We start from the raw sequence: 11058 nt of genomic DNA, 5'->3' as shown, positions 1-11058 counted from the left end.
GCAACATACATCATCACATACCTGTTGTTATAGGCATGGTCTTGTTGCTAGGCATATTTGCTGACATTTTTGGAATGTTTACTTTCTTGCCTACACATTCCAATTTTATTCTTTGCAATATACACCAACCCAAATATATCAATCCGAATCACACATGTGTTGTGCCATCATTTTCATTTGAACAATTTCTCATTGACACACCCACCATATACCAAAGGAATTGGTCTTGCAGATTTTGAAATTAAGTCATTTACATGCATACACACACACACACACACACACACACACACACATACCATGCATATAGCATGACTGAACTACCTCTAACTCGGTGTTCAGTTCTTCTAAATATTGTTCAAATCAAACTGATTGTACTCAGGTCAGTGATTGGGGTTATGTTTACAAGAAAGCTTTCACTCAGAGGGGGAATATAAAATGTTATTGTTTTATTGACATCATGAAAACATCAAATCTTTTTTGCCTAGCAAAATTGGGCAATTCTTTCAATTCATATCAGTTACGTTACATAGCAAGCATCACACTGACAGAAATTTACCTGGTAGAGTCATTAATTATATGAGGTACTTGCTTCTGTACCTGAATAGTAGCTCCATTGGCAACTGAGCATGTGCATAACTTATTAAAGGTGAGTCCATACATATCTATGTTATGCTACTATGATGATCAGCAGCTCTATTCAACCATTGAACAGCACAGAAAAATCCCCCGAGATGGGCAGTAAAGCAGCAAGATGACTTTCCACAGTTGCTTTACGTCATGATGTCTGATAACTACCATGGCAACACCTGTGAATCAAAATAACCATGGAAATAATTAGTTCCTCTTCATTGCACAGATAGGTGAAACTTTTTTCCAATGGTACAAGTGCATCACATGACTAGACTGACACTCAGATGGCTTTGCTATCAAGAAACTCGCATATTCAAATATATAATAATCAAGGTGACAAAGTGTAAATTAAAAAAAAACCTGTTCTCTTGTGGGGGTAACACTTAACATGCTGTATTGTATGTATGGAGGTAACACTTGACCTAATGTATTGAATGTATGGAGGTAACACTTAACATAATAATGTATTAAATGTATGGAGGTAACACTTAACATAATAATGTATTTGAATGTATGGAGGTAACACGACCTAATGTATTGAATATATGGAGGTAACACTTAACATAATAATGTATTGAATGTATGGAGGTAACACTTAACATAATAATGTATTTGAATGTATGGAGGTAACACGACCTAATGTATTGAATGTATGGAGGTAACACTTAACATAATAATGTATTGAATATATGGAGGTAACACTTAACATAATAATGTATTGAATGTATGGAGGTAACACTTAACATAATAATGTATTGAATATATGGAGGTAACACTTAACATAATAATGTATTGAATGTATGGAGGTAACACTTAACATAATAATGTATTGAATGTATGGAGGTAACACTTGACATAATAATGTATTGAATGTATGGAGGTAACACTTAACATAATAATGTATTGAATGTATGGAGGTAACACGACCTAATGTATTGAATGTATGGAGGTAACACTTAACCTAATAATGTATTGAATGTATGGAGGTAACACTTAACATAATAATGTATTGAATGTATGGAGGTAACACTTAACATAATAATGTATTGAATGTATGGAGGTAACACTTAACATAATAATGTATTGAATGTATGGAGGTAACACTTAACATAATAATGTATTGAATATATGGAGGTAACACTTAACATAATAATGTATTGAATGTATGGAGGTAACACTTAACATAATAATGTATTGAATGTATCGAGGTAACACTTAACATAATGTATTGAATGTATCGAGGTAACACTTAACATAATAATGTATTGAATGTATGGAGGTAACACTTAACATAATAATGTATTGAATGTATGGAGGTAACACTTAACCTAATAATGTATTGAATGTATGGAGGTAATACTTAACATAATAATGTATTGAATGTATCGAGGTAACACTTAACATAATAATGTATTGAATGTATCGAGGTAACACTTAACATAATAATGTATTGAATGTATCGAGGTAACACTTAACATAATAATGTATTGAATGTATGGAGGTAACACTTAACATAATAATGTATTGAATGTATGGAGGTAATACTTAACATAATAATGTATTGAATGTATGGAGGTAACACTTAACATAATAATGTATTGAATGTATGGAGGTAACACTTAACATAATAATGTATTGAATGTATGGAGGTAACACTTAACATAATAATGTATTGAATGTATGGAGGTAACACTTAACATAATAATGTATTGAATGTATCGAGGTAACACTTAACATAATAATGTATTGAATGTATCGAGGTAACACTTAACATAATAATGTATTGAATGTATGGAGGTAATACTTAACATAATAATGTATTGAATGTATGGAGGTAACACTTAACATAATAATGTATTGAATGTATGGAGGTAATACTTAACATAATAATGTATTGAATGTATGGAGGTAACACTTAACATAATGTATTGAATGTATCGAGGTAACACTTAACATAATAATGTATTGAATGTATCAAGGTAACACTTAACATAATAATGTATTGAATGTATGGAGGTAACACGACCTAATGTATTGAATGTATGGAGGTAACACTTAACATAATAATGTATTGAATGTATGGAGGTAACACTTAACATAATAATGTATTGAATGTATGGAGGTAACACTTAACATAATAATGTATTTGAATGTATGGAGGTAACACGACCTAATGTATTGAATGTATGGAGGTAACACTTAACATAATAATGTATTTGAATGTATGGAGGTAACACGACCTAATGTATTGAATGTATGGAGGTAACACTTAACATAATAATGTATTGAATGTATGGAGGTAACACTTAACCTAATAATGTATTGAATATATGGAGGTAACACTTAACATAATAATGTATTGAATGTATGGAGGTAACACTTGGCCTAATAATGTATTGAATGTATGGAGGTAACACTTAACATAATAATGTATTGAATGTATGGAGGTAACACTTAACATAATAATGTATTGAATGTATGGAGGTAACACTTAACATAATAATGTATTGAATGTATGGAGGTAACACGACCTAATGTATTGAATGTATGGAGGTAACACTTAACATAATAATGTATTGAATGTATGGAGGTAACACTTAACATAATAATGTATTGAATGTATGGAGGTAACACTTAACATAATAATGCATTGAATGTATGGAGGTAACACTTGACATAATAATGTATTGAATTGTTAAGTGTTACCTCCATACATTCAATACATTATTAGGTTAAGTGTTACCTCCATACATTCAATACATTATTATGTCAAGTGTTACCTCCATACATTCAATACATTATTATGTTAAGTATTACCTCCATACATTCAATACATTATTATGTTAAGTGTTACCTCCATACATTCAATACATTATTATGTTAAGTGTTACCTCCATACATTCAATACATTATTATGTTAAGTGTTACCTCCATACATTCAATACATTATTATGTTAAGTGTTACCTCCATACATTCAATACATTATTAGGTTAAGTGTTACCTCCATACATTCAATACATTATTATGTTAAGTGTTACCTCCATACATTCAATACATTATTAGGTTAAGTGTTACCTCCATACATTCAATACATTATTATGTTAAGTGTTACCTCCATACATTCAATACATTATTAGGTTAAGTGTTACCTCCATACATTCAATACATTATTATGTTAAGTGTTACCTCCATACATTCAATACATTATTATGTTAAGTGTTACCTCCATACATTCAATACATTATTAGGTTAAGTGTTACCTCCATACATTCAATACATTATTATGTTAAGTGTTACCTCCATACATTCAATACATTATTATGTTAAGTGTTACCTCCATACATTCAATACATTATTAGGTTAAGTGTTATCTCCATACATTCAATACATTATTATGTTAAGTGTTACCTCCATACATTCAATACATTATTAGGTTAAGTGTTATCTCCATACATTCAATACATTATTATGTTAAGTGTTACCTCCATACATTCAATACATTATTAGGTTAAGTGTTATCTCCATACATTCAATACATTATTATGTTAAGTGTTACCTCCATACATTCAATACATTATTATGTTAAGTGTTACCTCCATACATTCAATACATTATTATGTTAAGTGTTATCTCCATACATTCAATACATTATTATGTTAAGTGTTACCTCCATACATTCAATACATTATTATGTTAAGTGTTACCTCCATACATTCAATACATTATTAGGTTAAGTGTTATCTCCATACATTCAATACATTATTATGTTAAGTGTTACCTCCATACATTCAATACATTATTATGTTAAGTGTTACCTCCATACATTCAATACATTATTAGGTTAAGTGTTATCTCCATACATTCAATACATTATTATGTTAAGTGTTACCTCCATACATTCAATACATTATTATGTTAAGTGTTACCTCCATACATTCAATACATTATTATGTTAAGTGTTACCTCCATACATTCAATACATTATTATGTTAAGTGTTACCTCCATACATTCAATGCATTATTATGTTAAGTGTTACCTCCATATATTCAATACATTATTATGTTAAGTGTTACCTCCATACATTCAATGCATTAGGTCAAGTGTTTCCTCCATACATTCAATGCATTAGGTCAAGTGGTTTTGGTATTAAATATTTTTGATAAAAAAGACACATTTTTAGCCCAAATTTCATGTACTAAGAACATTCACACCAAGTTTCAGACCAATCTGTCCACTGAGTACTTTTGGAGTTTAAGTTGTTCGCCAAAAATGAAATTTCTTTACCCAAATCACACATCTGTGATGCGATCATTTTGCTTTGAACAGCTTCCTAACTGGTAGACCCAAAAAGTATCGTTTATTAATCCCTGTTGTTATCTTTGTGAAATACACGACTGTTTGGCTGTTGCTATGGGCATGGTCAAGGTTGCTAGGGATATTTGCATACAGTTTTTGAATGTTTACTCACTTGCCTACCGGATGAGGTTCTTATTTAAAGGTACGACTGCCGGTGCCTGGGACCCTATTTTGCATATGACTGACTGTATGTTTGGAGGTGGAGAACTTGTGATGACTCACTGGCAAGTAATCACCAAAATATAAACATTCCCTATATCTGGGTTCGAACACATGCAAATGTCGAATATTTGAATAATCCTGAATGACACACAATCTAAGCAGCTGGTTGCAGGGGAATTTGTCTCATTTTGAAAGGTTTTTTCATTCTATGAAACAAACAGATTGCTTTTCAACTAATTTGTGTATCAAGTTACCATCCTATGACATTCACAAACAAGTCATTGAGAATGACATACTCCCCGCTATGATTGGGTTTCAAGGAACTGGCAGTTTATGTTGTCATTTCTTGATATCACTACTCTGATCACGCAACAACACTTGTGAACCTAAATCAAACAGACTTAGATATGTTGTGTCTCCTCGTTGCCTACTCTTCAAGATGATGTGATGGACTAAACCATTCAACAATAAAGGATGGGTCGGGTACGGGGGGGGGGGGGGGGGGACCTGTTCAAGCATGTCTGAGTTATGGCTTTGGACATGAAAACTGCGCCAACAAAATCACTGCCAGGCAGCCATATCGGATGGTATCATGACGAAAATAGATATGCACATGTATGTCATAGAACACTGTCCTAATACCAACTTTGAATGAGATCTGTTTAAGCATGTCTGAGTTATGGCTTTGGACATGGAAAATTTGCAAACAAAATGGCTGCTAGGCAGCCATATTGGATCGTATCACAACAACGATGAATATGCACATGTATGTCATAGAACACTATCCTAATACCAACTTTGAATGAGATCTGTTCAAGCATGTCTGAGTTAGGGAAAATTTGCAAACAAAATGGCTGCTAGGCTGCCATATTGGATCATATCATGAAACAAATTGACGTGCATATGTATGCTATTGTATGTTGCCCCTGTACCAAGTTTGAAAAAAATAGGTCCAGGCACCTCCAAGAAACGGCTCTGGACAGACGGACGGACAGACGGACGGACGGACGGAACCCAATCCATAAGTCCCCGTCCTGGACTTCGTCCGGCGGGGACTAACAATTTGTACATGATACATGACCTATGTGTTTCTCGGAGCACAGAAAAAATGCTGAAAAACAAGACCCCAGAGCTAGTGCTCTGTACAGCAGTTTGAATTTCCTGCATTTGCATAGATTAGCCATAATCCAATATACTGCCATTTGGTTGTTGCCAAGGCATGGTCATGGTTGCTAGGGTCAATTTTCTCAAAAGGTTTTGAAGAAAATCTGCATAATAACACTTTAAGAAACATCTCAACAAGTTTCAGTCTCATTGACCAAGTACTTTGTGAGATATAAGTTTTTGACCAAAAATGAACATTTTTACACCTAATTTGCATATCACTCATGAATGACATCATTGTATCCTTAATATTCCTGCATCTATACATTCCTCGATGCATTTCCATTAAATTTCAGCCCAATCTGGTCAGTAGTTTTGGAATTATTGATTTTTGACCAAAAAGACACATTTTTAGCCCTAATTTGCATATCACTGATGGGACCATCATGTCGTGAACAATTCTTAGTAAAAACACCCTGAAGAATGTTTCATCCAAATTTCAGCCCAATCTGCCCAGTAGTTGTTTTTGACCAAAACCACACACCGGTGATAAGATCATTTTGATTTGAACAATTTCCCAACTAGACACCCAAGGCAAAATATCATGGCAATCAGTCCAGCAGTTTTAATTTTTGACTTTAAGTCGTTCACACACACACACACACACACACACACAGAGAGAGACAGATGCCGGGCGATCTACAAGTTTGGAAAAAACATGATTAACTCTTAGCAATAAGAGACAAAGTGTGAACTTTTACCATAAATATGGCTGCTATTTTACCCCAAAGGTTGATTGGGAGGCTACTAAACTATGCAACGATAACTACCATTTCCAATGGATTAATTAACAACCTCTGTAAAAATATGCAATAGATGTGATTACCTTTCAGTGTTACAGGTACATATTTGTGTTATTGTGCTGATAATCAGGCTGATGAAATAAATATTTGGCTAGGACAGTGAGAAAGGAGGCTTATTAGACCATGGTTAGCTGCTTACAGAGTTAACCTATATATGATTGTGGAAAATCATCAACATTTCTCTGACGTCATGGCTGTCACTTTTGTTTCCAAGGCAACCAGAAATGATGTCTGGGATGAAAGATAAAAGATGATATCACCTCATCAAAGTTAAGGAGGTTTTCGTAACAACGAAATCAAGATGGGATAATGGCTATTTAGATGTGCAAGGCTGTCTTTATCATTGACAACACTAATCTAGTAGGGATCATTAATAACGGCAGAGATTTATATCTTTGTGAAATCTGACAAGTGAAAGCCCTGGATGACAACTATGTACCTGTGTTATATCCTAACACGGATGAGACACTTGGGAGAATATAGTGATAGAGATTGTATTCACAGATATATGATGGGTAACTGTAGTCTGGTACTATTATTATTCTGCAATCTATGCTTATTAGCAAGTGTTCAGAAAGTGATGGTTGTCTGTCTGTTTCGTGTCTGGTTCATCATGCTTTAAAAAAAATGCTGGTTTAAATAATTTTGAAATAATTTCAATGCAACGGTAGGTCAAGTTGCTAAGATTGTTGAAAGAAGGTAAACATCAGGATAAATTCACATTATCTACCAATTGGCACATTCAATTCACCGTATCTACCAGTTGGTACGTTAGCTCAGCTGGTCAGAGCACTCTGACTAGTGTTTAGGGGACGTGGGTTCAATTCACGTTATCTACCAGTTGGTACGTTAGCTCAGCTGGTCAGAGCACTCTGACTAGTGTTTAGGGGACTTGGGTTCAATTCACGTTATCTACCAGTTGGTACGTTAGCTCAGCTGGTTAGAACACTCTGACTAGTGTTTAGGGGACGTGGGTTCAATTCACGGAATCTACCAGTTGGTACGTTAGCTCAGCTGGTTAGAACACTCTGACTAGTGTTTAGGGGACGTGGGTTCAATTCACGGAATCTACCAGTTGGTACGTTAGCTCAGCTGGTTAGAACACTCTGACTAGTGTTTAGGGGACGTGGGTTCAATTCACGGTATCTACCAGTTGGTACGTTAGCTCAGCTGGTTAGAACACTCTGACTAGTGTTTAGGGGACTTGGGTTCAATTCACGGAATCTACCAGTTGGTACGTTAGCTCAGCTGGTTAGAACACTCTGACTAGTGTTTAGGGGACGTGGGTTCAATTCACGTTATCTACCAGTTGGTACGTTAGCTCAGCTGGTCAGAGCACTCTGACTAGTGTTTAGGGGACGTGGGTTCAATTCACGTTATCTACCAGTTGGTACGTTAGCTCAGCTGGTCAGAGCACTCTGACTAGTGTTTAGGGGACGTGGGGTCAATTCACGTTATCTACCAGTTGGTACGTTAGCTCAGCTGGTTAGAACACTCTGACTAGTGTTTAGGGGACGTGGGTTCAATTTACGGAATCTACCAGTTGGTACGTTAGCTCAGCTGGTTAGAACACTCTGACTAGTGTTTAGGAGACTTGGGTTCAATTCATGGAATCTACCAGTTGGTACGTTAGCACAGCTGGTTAGAGCACTCTGACTAGTTTTTAGGGGACTTGGGTTCAATTCACGGAATCTACCAGTTAGTACGTTAGCTCAGCTGGTTAGAACACTCTGACTAGTGTTTAGGGGAAGTGGGTTCAATTCACGTTATCTACCAGTTGGTACGTTAGCTCAGCTGGTTAGAACACTCTGACTAGTGTTTAGGGGACTTGGGTTCAATTCACGGAATCTACCAGTTGGTACGTTAGCTCAGCTGGTTAGAACACTCTGACTAGTGTTTAGGGGAAGTGGGTTCAATTCACGGTATCTACCAGTTGGTACGTTAGCTCAGCTGGTTAGAACACTCTGACTAGTGTTTAGGGGACTTGGGTTCAATTCACGGAATCTACCAGTTGGTACGTTAGCTCAGCTGGTTAGAACACTCTGACTAGTGTTTAGGGGACTTGGGTTCAATTCACGGAATCTACCAGTTGGTACGTTAGCTCAGCTGGTTAGAGCACTGTGACTAGTGTTTAGGGGACGTGGGGTCAATTCACGTTATCTACCAGTTGGTACGTTAGCTCAGCTGGTTAGAACACTCTGACTAGTGTTTAGGGGAAGTGGGTTCAATTCACGTTATCTACCAGTTGGTACGTTAGCTCAGCTGGTTAGAACACTCTGACTAGTGTTTAGGGGACTTGGGTTCAATTCACGGAATCTACCAGTTGGTACGTTAGCTCAGCTGGTTAGAACACTCTGACTAGTGTTTAGGGGATGTGGGTTCAATTCACGGTATCTACCAGTTGGTACGTTAGCTCAGCTGGTTAGAACACTCTGACTAGTGTTTAGGGGACTTGGGTTCAATTCACGTTATCTACCAGTTGGTACGTTAGCTTAGCTGGTTAGAACACTCTGACTAGTGTTTAGGGGACTTGGGTTCAATTCACGGAATCTACCAGTTGGTACGTTAGCTCAGCTGGTTAGAACACTCTGACTAGTGTTTAGGGGACGTGGGTTCAATTCACGGTATCTACCAGTTGGTACGTTAGCTCAGCTGGTTAGAACACTCTGACTAGTGTTTCAGGGACGTGGGTTCAATTCACGGAATCTACCAGTTGGTACGTTAGCTCAGCTGGTTAGAGCACTCTGACTAGTGTTTAGGGGAAGTGGGTTCAATTCCTACATGTGTCACTTTTCTTTCCTCATTTATAACAAATTCAAGATTTTCTATCGGGTCAACAAAAAGTGTCTCACCATAATCTCTGTAAAAACCAAATCAGGTTGAACACCCCCCCCCCCCCCCCCCCCCCCCCCTATTTCTAAAACACCATGGTCAAAGGTCACGGTCTCATGAGAAAGTTACATCAATAATAGGGATGGATAGTGTCTAATTAAGTGTTTGATTTATGCAGCAAATAATGCTTGTTCACTACAAATATGGCCACCATTCGTTTAAAAGTTATGACATCACCAAAAGTAATGCCTGTATTGTCTAGTTCTCTTCTCTTGTTTGGCATTACCTAATTCAGTCATGCTATAGACTGTCTGCAATATGCAAGAAACAACTTGATTTTGATAATTGACCAAGAAGGTCAAGGTTGGGATCAAAGGTCACTTTCTTAGAAGAAAGATTGCATATGATTATATGGGGTTAGACACTTGAATGGACTCTCTCTTGAAGTTATGCAGTAATGCATTGATTTGATACTCAAAATAGCTAAAAATGAAGGCTAACTGAAACCCTTCTGGCTAGTCTTTGATGGCTAATAATAAAGGCTAACTGAAACCCTTCTGGCTAGTCTTTGATGGCTAAAAATGAAGGCTAACTGAAACCCTTCTGGCTAGTCTTTGATGGCTAAAGATGAAGGCTAACTGAAACCCTTCTGGCTAGTCTTTGATGGCTAATAATAAAGGCTAACTGAAACCCTTCTGACTAGTCTTTGATGGCTAATAATAAAGGCTAACTGAAACCCTTCTGACTAGTCTTTGATGGCTAATAATAAAGGCTAACTGAAACCCTTCTGACTAGTCTTTGATGGCTAAAAATGAAGGCTAACTGAAACCCTTCTGGCTAGTCTTTGATGGCTAAAAATAAAGGCTAACTGAAACCCTTCTGGCTAGTCTTTGATGGCTAAAAATGAAGGCTAACTGAAACCCTTCTGACTAGTCTTTGATGGCTAAAAATAAAGGCTAACTGAAACCCTTCTGGCTAGTCTTTGATGGCTAAAAATGAAGGCTAACTGAAACCCTTCTGGCTAGTCTTTGATGGCTGAAAATGAAGGCTAACTGAAACCCTTCTGGCTAGTCTTTGATGGCTAATAATAAAGGCTAACTGAAACCCTT

The 11058-nt window shown here is 36.2% G+C and overlaps 1 protein-coding gene across 3 annotated transcripts in view; it reads right to left on the bottom strand.

The window, feature by feature from the left end:
* Nucleotides 1-486: 486 nt before the first annotated feature.
* Nucleotides 487-11058, bottom strand: part of LOC144439083 (bis(5'-adenosyl)-triphosphatase-like) — a 40725-nt gene continuing 30153 nt past the window's right edge. For all 3 annotated transcript variants that reach the window (XM_078128342.1, XM_078128359.1, XM_078128350.1), the window contains one exon: nt 487-806. The gene's annotated coding sequence lies outside the window, so the exon portion shown is untranslated. The remainder of the gene's footprint in view (nt 807-11058) is intronic.

The sequence above is a fragment of the Glandiceps talaboti genome, chromosome 1 (assembly GCF_964340395.1).
Source record: "Glandiceps talaboti chromosome 1, keGlaTala1.1, whole genome shotgun sequence".
NCBI lineage: Eukaryota > Metazoa > Hemichordata > Enteropneusta > Spengelidae > Glandiceps > Glandiceps talaboti.
This window is presented reverse-complemented; position numbering and strand designations above follow the sequence as displayed.